The sequence below is a fragment of the Antechinus flavipes genome, chromosome 3, assembly GCF_016432865.1.
Source record: "Antechinus flavipes isolate AdamAnt ecotype Samford, QLD, Australia chromosome 3, AdamAnt_v2, whole genome shotgun sequence".
Lineage (NCBI taxonomy): Eukaryota > Metazoa > Chordata > Mammalia > Dasyuromorphia > Dasyuridae > Antechinus > Antechinus flavipes.
The window spans coordinates 241,045,422-241,054,655 of NC_067400.1; positions in this window are offsets into that span (position 1 = coordinate 241,045,422).

The window sequence follows — 9,234 nt, forward strand, 5'->3', positions numbered from 1 at the left end:
TAATTCTCCCATCTCCTTGATAAAACTGAGTAGCTCTTCTATTGGGTACTTGGATGGATAGATTAGAGTCCTGGACCTGGAGTCAAGAAGATTCATCTTCCTGATTTCAAATCTGGTTTCAGACACTAATAGTTGTATAGCCCTGGTTTGTTTTTTTTTTTTCCCCCAGTTTTCTCATCTGCAAAAGGAGCTGGAGAAGGAAATGGCAAATCACTCCAGAATCTCTGCCAAGAAAATCCCAAATTGGGTCATAAAGTTGAACTTGACTGAAAAAGGATTGAATGGTAGCTCCTTATTACCACCAAGATCTATATAAAATTGTTTTTCTTTTAAAATCCTTCACAACCTATTCATATTCTACATTGGAGTTCTTGCAACCTTTCACATGTGACCCACCAACTCCCCTTCCTCTATTTTTTCCCCCTGAGGCAATTGGGTTAAATGACTTGCTCAGGGTCACACAGATAGGAAGTGTTAAGTCCTCTTGATTTCAGGGTTGTGCTCTGTCCACTGCCTTACCTCCTTCTCTATCTTTTCTCAGCCTCACTCATGTCTGCAATGCTCTCCCTCCTGTTTTCTAGCTTTCTTCCAGGCTCAACTCAGCTTATAGTTTCTGCAAAAACCTTTCTGGATCTGTTCTTCCCTGTCTCCAACTGCTAATTATTTCCTTCTGAGATTAACTTCTAATTTCAATGTAGGATGGGAGTAATGAATTTCCTTAATTCATTTTCTTCCCTCTTTGCTCTCTCCATGTCTATTTCCCTGAGCCCTCTTCTGTCTTTCATGAGGGATTATTATTTTTCTTAAAAGAAGACAAAACTATCTCTAGAAATTGATTTCCTGTAGTTTCTTAATGCAGCTTCCTGGTCACCTAATATCAAGTCTTAGTCATAGGCAGACAGTCTGAACCTCTCAGATTTGGTGAACTATCAATATCTCATGCTCCACCTTTACCCCATCCCATATCCAATTATTTGCCAAGACCTATCAATTTCACCAATGCCACATCTCTCAAACATTCCCCCTTTTCTCCTCTGACACTGCCACCATCCTATTACAGACCATCATTACCTCATACATGTAAAATTATAAGAGTCTACCTCTCAAATCTCTCCCCACTTAAATCCATCCAACAGCTACCAAAGTGATTTTCCTAAAACAGGTTCTGTCATATAAATCCCATACTCAATAAATTTCAATGGCTCCCTTTTGCCTTCAGAATTAAATATAAAATCATCTGTCTAACATTCAAAGACTTTCATAAACTTCATTCTCTCTACCTCACTCCTACTTTTCAAATTTCTCCCTATAACTCAGTAACATTGACTTCTGCTGTCAACAAATGAGATTCTCCAGATATTTTCTATGGCTGTCCCATTGTCTGAAATGCTTTTCTTCTTCATCTCTACCTGCTGGTTTTTCTGACTACCTCACAAGTCCCTGCTACAATCCAGTCTTCTTCAGGAAGCTTTTCCCAATACCTCTCAATTCTATTGACATCTTTTAATTATTTTCTAATTTTCCTAGATATAGCTTACACATGCAGTATCTAAATATTTAAGGAACTCTTAGAACTCACAGGAAGAAATAGAACTGCAATAATTAGTAGTGTCAATATGCTCCTCGCAGATCTAGATAACTAATTTAAAAAAAAAAAAAAAACACGGTAGGGCCAAAAATAGAATTTTAGAAAAGTCAGATATAATAGATTTCTGGTGATTGCTGAATGGGAAAAAAAATCCTATTTTCTCACCTGTGCATGGCACCTTTACAAAGGAAAAAAATTGACTTTCTATTAGGGACCAAACACTCATTTCAAAAACACCTATTCCAAAAAGCAAATAGTTGAAAACAACTATTATGAAAGAAACCATAATTAAATAAATATATGCAACAATTCTTTGAAGAAAGTATTTTTTTTAATGGAAACATCTACAAAAGAACTATAAACAGATAACTAATGGAGAAAATGGCTAAACTTTTATGAATGTAATGGAGTATTATTGTGCTATAAGAAATGAAAATGAATACAGAAGCAGAAGACTTACATGAACTGATGCAAAATTAATTAAGCAGAGTTATGAAACTACACAATGATGAAAAAAATTTGGGAACAACAATAAAAAATGAATGCTACTGCTAAATTACAAAGTACAGGCTTGTTCCCAAGAAAATTCCCTCATTGTCCTTTGCATAAACGGAAGGTTCATGTGGTCACTGATTATATCATATTTTTTCAATGTGTTGATTAATTTTACTGATTTATTCCCCTTTATATATATGTGTGTGTGTGTGTGTGTGTGTGTGTGTATATATATATATATATATATCTTTATGTTTGTTTTAAAAATTATTTATTTAAAGGTATGTCTTTTTTTTTTTTTTTTTTTGCTGAGGTAATTGGGGTGAAGTGAAGTGACTTGCCCAGGGTCACACAGCTAGGATGTGTTAAGTGTCTGAGGTCAGATTTGAACTCAGGTCATCCTGACTTCAGGGCTGGTGCTCTATCTACTGCATCACCTAGCTGCCCCAAGGTATGATTTTTCTAAGGTGTGATTTAGGGGATGTTAAAAACAGTATCAAAATTAATTAATTAAAATTAATTGAAGAACAGATAATGGATAAAAAAAAATTAAGGGTTGAAAAGGCAAGATCCACAATACTTTTAATACTGGAGGATAAGAGATTCAAGAACAGTATAAAATTGACCTGCTTCATCAATGGATCAAATTGAGGAAGGAAGGAGAGTGTAACTAATGATGGGAAGTTAATAATGGGCCTGGGGAAAAAAACTGAGGGACTGAGGGTTTGGATATTAATGATATGAAACAATTTAGGGTTTCAAGGCAGGAGAGGTAGAATGACACTGGATCGTGATCAGAATTCTCCCTGAGCCAAGAATTCTAGTTTATAGCCTCAGGTGAGATGAAAAGCAATATCCTTTTCTGACCATATGACTTCCACTGCCTGTGAAGGGTGTCCCCAAGGATCTAGGTCAGGTCAACTTCCTTCTGTGCCAGAACAAAGCAACTCCCACCTCATCTATGTTCTCCTGATTTTGATGTAGAGAACCTCTGGTGCAAAGAGAAACAACCTTCCCTTTGACTTAAGGCATTCCCTCTCGTTCTGCCTATTTTCCTTGAAGAAAAAGGAATAAGAAATTTGGTTTCTGTCTCCTGCTGTACAGTCTCCTACCAAACCTCCAACTTTTGCAAGGAAGAAATGGGGCCTCCCCTCTGACAATCTGATTATGTTCCTTTCATCTATAACTACCTTTCTCCAGCCCAAACTCTAGTTTGCTTTGGGAAGAAAAGTAGTATTTTTGACTCCATGATGAACATGTTCACACATGGTCATAGCCCACACATCTCAGTGATTCTGAACCTCCTGTAGTATGTAGAATCATACAAATTCTACTACACATCCCTCACAATGTAATTCCTTGTATTCATACCCCTGAACCATCTCACCCCAAGTTCAATCAAATAGCACTCTGCCCTTCCATTATGCCCTCTGCAAGGCCTATTTCTTAGAAAACAAACTTTCCTTCATCCTTAATATTTTCCTCTCCCACTTCTGTTTTTTAATTGTTATTGATAAAAAAAGAAAACAAGGTTCTCCCTTAATGATAGCATTTTTACTCATTCCACTCAGCTCAATGGTCAAAGCAGAGAATTAGAATATTCTGTTCCACTTTGCTACTTCCAGGTTCTCTTCCTACTCCATCTTTAATAATCTCTCTTGAGATTCATGCTATTCATTCCTACCACCAAATTGAAATTCCTACCACCTACAGAAATCCAGGTCACTCCCTTTCCTTCTTCATTGAGTTCATACATGAATCACAATTTTTCTTTTCTCCCCAGTTGCCACTAGGGAACTCTAGCATAAATAATGACTCTTTTTGAACACCCAAGCTACTCATTCAGATCACATACTTCCCATACTCTTCCACCCTACTTTAGCCACACATAATGATGGCCATACTCTTCATCTTATCCCTCACAAATGTGCTACTTTTACATTCAAGAATTCCAAAATCCTTTTATCCAACTATCATCTGTTGGCTTCCTACCTCTCACTTCACAGCCCCTTATGAGACCCTATTCTTCATCTACAATGTGATTTCTAATTCCTTGACCCAATCAATTCTCTCCCAAACCACCTGCACTATACTATTTTCTCTCACCTTTTCCCCCTGTCTTGACCCCTAAAGGAACCAAATCAACTCTACATTGTTCTTAAATTTATCATATCATTAATTATACCCTGCCCACACCTCTCAGTCTTAGATTACTTCTACTATTTGTTGTCTTTGTTCCTATATAAGTCTGAAAAAGATTAAGAAAATTACACAATCATTCTTTATAGGTTCACTGCAAATTTATGTTATACAATCTTAACTGGGCTCTCACTGCTACTAGGTGGTCTTATTATACCTTCCTTATCAGCTCACAATCCCACTTTCCAAAATGATTCATTCAGTCTTTTCACTCCTCAATCATTCCATGGTTCTCTTTCTTTACTTTAGCTGAGAGCTTTGGTTCATATTTAACAGAAAAAAAAATGAGGTCTTTCACTGAGAACTCCTTTTCCCCTCTTCTTTATCACTCAGATGCCTTCAACGACAATCTCATCATACCTGTCTCATATGATGTTAATCACTAATGCTAACCACTTTATCTGTTCCAGTAATCCCATTCTATCTCATTTCTGGCAACAGATTGCCCAGTTTGTCATTCCCACTTATTTATCTTCAATTTTTTCTTCTGTTGGTTTATTCTGTATTGCCTGCAAACATACCCCATCCTCAAAAAACCTTCACTTGATCATTCCATTGTCACTATCATCCTGTCTCTTCTATTCTTTGCAGTTAAACAACTTGAAAAAGCTACCTTCTACAGGTACTTCCACTACTTTCTCTCCTCTTATTCTCCTTAACCCATTAAAACCTGGCTTCTGACTTCATCATTTCACAAAAGCCTTCTCCAAAGTCACCAAATCTATCCTTGACTTCTTTCCAGCTTTTCACACAGTGGATCATCCTCTCCTCTTTGATATTCTCATCCCTCTAGGCTTTCAAGATGATATTTTCTTCTAGTTCTCCTCCTATATATCTGATTGTTCCTTCTCAGATTCCTTTGGTTGATCCTCCTCTAGATGACTCTCTTTAAACATAAATGTCCATCAGGGTTTTGTCCTGAGTCTTCTCCCTCTACACTACTTCATTTGGTGATCTCATTAGCTCCCATGATTTAATTTATCATTTCTATGGTGACAATTTTTATATTTATCTATTATACTCTAACTTCTCTGCTTATCTCCAAATTTAAAAATGCAAAAAAAAAAAAAAAAGTTGTTCTAACTATACTGGACCTAAAACTACATTATAAAGTGGCAGTCATCAAAACCATTTGGTACTAGCTAAGAAACAGAGTGGTAGATCAATTGAATAAGTTTGATATATACAAGACCCATTAGTTGATAACTATAGTAATAAACTATTTGATAAAGCCAAAGACTCCAGCTTCTGGGATAGAACTCACAATCTGACCAAACTTGCATGGAAAATTGGAAAAGATATGGCAGAAACTAAGCATAGACTAACATCTCATACCCTATACCAAGAGAAGGTTGGAAAGGGTGATACTATAAACAAATTAGAAGAACAAAGTATAATCTACCTTTTAGATCTGTAAAGAAGGGAGGAATTTATGACTAAACAAGAATTAGAGAAAATTGTGAAATGCAAAATGGATAATTTTGATTATATTAAGTTCAAAAATTTTGTCACAAACAAAACCAATGCAACCAAGATTAGAAGGGAATCAGAATGCTGGGAAACAATTTGTATAACCTATTTCTGATAAAGGCCTCATTTCTAAAATATATAGTGAGCTGACTCAAATTTGTAAGAATACAAGTAATTCCCCAGTTGATAAATGGTCAAAGGATATGAACAGATAATTTTCTGTAAAGCCACTTCTAGTCATATGAAAAAATACTTCACATCACTATTGACTAGAGAATGCAAATTAAGAAACTCTGAAGAACCATTTCATACTCATTAGATTGGCTAAGAAGACAGGAAAAGATAATAAATATTGGAAGGGATATTGTGGGGAAACTGGGACACTAGGGCATTGTTGGTAGAGTTATGTATTGATCCAACCATTCTGGAGAGAAATTTATAATTGTGTGTACTTTTGATCTAACGGTGTCGCTACTAAATCTGTATCCCAAAAACACCATTAAAGAGGGAAAAGTACCCACATGTGCAAAAATGTTTGTAGCAGTTCCTTTTGTAATGGCAAGGCTTCATTCTTATACACTGAAAGAAATCTATCAAATTAAAAAAAATCACAAACAAATTGAAATAAATTATGTTGAATATTTTTTAAAAATGTTTTGAAAGAATATATCAAGAATTCATAAATATTACTATATAGGAATTATATTGTATTTTTTCCTGCAGAATTCACACTCATGGATTCTGTTGGATTATATTGTGCTATTCATGTGGCATTTGTAGGATCATTCTTTTAGGCTGCAATCTGATATAAGGTAGAAGTTTCATTTTTCTAATAGATGAAGATTATCAGAGAGATGAGTGATATTTAAGTCTCTTGTGGAAGAATCACAGTATTCTTTTGCTTCAGAATGAAATAACCTATCTAAATATGTTGAGAACAATATAAAGACAATTGGACTGAAGTGCGAGGGTTTAAGACCAGTTATCTGAGTCTAGTGAAGAATGAGACTTTTAGTTCTTTATGTATTTCCTTAGAGGTGGCACTGAATTTTATTTGCTGAAATAACAGAAAAATATTTGATAGGCAATCTAATCATGGAAAGCAAAATTTTATTCTTCTAAATTGAAATATTTTGATCCAATTAATTGATGCCCAAAAAACCAAATTGAAATAAATGCTATAGAATGTATGTATTGTATTCGACAATGGAATGATCAAGTGAAGGTTTTTTGAGGATGGGGTATGTTTGCAGGCAATACAGAATAAACCAACAGAAGAAAAAATTGAAGATAAATGAGAGTGGGAATGACAAACTGGGCAATCTGTTGCCAGAAATGAGATGGAATGGGATTACTTGAACAGACAAAGTGGTTAGCATTAGTGGTTAACATTATGTGAGACAGGTATGATGAGATTGTGGTTGAAGGCATCTGAGTGAAAAAGCTGCCAAATTAATAATCACACATATTAATTTGTATATATCATATTGTGGTTTCCTACAGTATTTTTAGAATTATTCCTATATTGGATATTATAGGAAAATAATCAGACATGACTTGGAAATCTCATCTGGAAATTAGATGAAGGTACTTAAAGAATTGAACATAAGACACCTTCTTTAGAGTAATAATACTTTGCTGTACCTTGTAGAAAAGATTCTAACTTAATATACTGAAAAAATATAAGTGCAATGGAATCAAGTTATGTGGGTCCTAGAGTACTTATTTGATTCTAGCAAGGACCTGGGTTTCTAGTTCTTTATCTAGATTGCTAGAGAAATCACTGCATTTTATTGGCTGAATTTTCAGGAATTTTATAGATAAACCACTGCACTTTATTTGCTGAATTTTTAGGAATCATATCTTATAGATAACAGAAAACAAGGTTTTGATCTCATATTTTGAAAGATATTTATCCTATCAAATTACAGCAATAATAAACCAACTATAATAAACAATGTAGAATATTTTTTAAAACGGTTTCATACAAAGGATAGTCTACCTCTCAGATCTGTGGAGAAGAAAGGAATTTGTGGCCAAAGAAGAACTAGAATACATTATGGAATGCAAAATGGATAATTTTTATTATATTAATTTGAAAAGTTCTTACGTAAACAAAATCAATGCAGACAAGATTAGAAGGGAAGCAATAAACTTGGAAATTTTTTTACATCCAAAGGTTCTGATAAAGGCCTCATTTCAAAAGTACATAGAGAATTGACTCAAATTCATAAGAATACAAGCCATTCTCTAATTGATAAGTGGTCAAAAGATATAAACTATTTGAGATGATGAAATTAAAACCATTTCTAATCATATGAAAAAATGCTCTAAATCACTATTGATCAGAGAAATACAAATTATGATAATACTGAGGCACCATTATACATCTCTCAGATTAGCTAAAATGACAGGGAAAGATAATGAATGTTGGAAGGGAAGTGGGAAAACTGGGACACCAATAATTATTGGTATAGTTGTGAAGTGATCCAATCCTTCTAGAGAGCAATATGAAACTCTATGCCCAAAGGGTTATCAAACTGTGTATACCCTTTGATACAGCAGTGTTTCAACTGGGCCTTTGGGATCATAAAAAGGGAAAAGGACCCACCTGTGCAAAAATGTTTTTAGCAGTCTTTTTTTATAGTGACAAGGAAATTGACTGAAAAGTGACTGAAAATTGAGTGAATTCCCATTAATTGGAGAATGGCTGAATAAGTTATGGCATATGAATGTTATGGAATATTTTTGTTCTATAAGAAACAATCAGCAGGACAATTTCTGAAAGGCCAGAAGAGACTCACATGAACTGATGCTAAGTGAAGGTGAATAGAACCAAGAGAACACTGTACACAGCAACAACAAGATTATAATGATCATCGACTCTGATGGACATGGATCTTTTCAACAGAGAGGTGATTCAGGCCAGTTTCAATGGTCTTGTGATGGAGAAAGCCATCTGCATCCAGGGAAAGGACTGTGGAGACTGAGTGTGAATCACAAAATAGTATTTTCACTTTTTTGGTGTTATTTGCTTGCTTTTTGTTTTCTCTCTCATTTTTTTCCTGATTTTTCTTGTGCAGCAAGATAAATGTGGAAATATGTGTAGAAGAATTACACATGTTCAACATATATTGAATTACTTGCCATCTGAATGAAGGGATGAAGGGAAGGGAGGGAGAAAAAAACTTGAAACATAAGGTTTTGCAAGGGTGAATGTTGAAAGCTATCTGACTATATTTTGAAAATAAAAAGCTTTAAAATAAGAAATGTGTATTAAAAATTAATGTACATGTATAACCAGAAAATAAAAACATAAAAGTATTTTTAAAAAATACTCAACTGAAAAAAACCAAAAACTATTTCATTTAAAAAATTATTAGTTGCATACATTACTAATCATATACATTAGTTCATAAGATTATATGTTGTGCATTTCCTATGATGTTTTCAGTTTAAATTGGCTATAAGATAAAGGACTT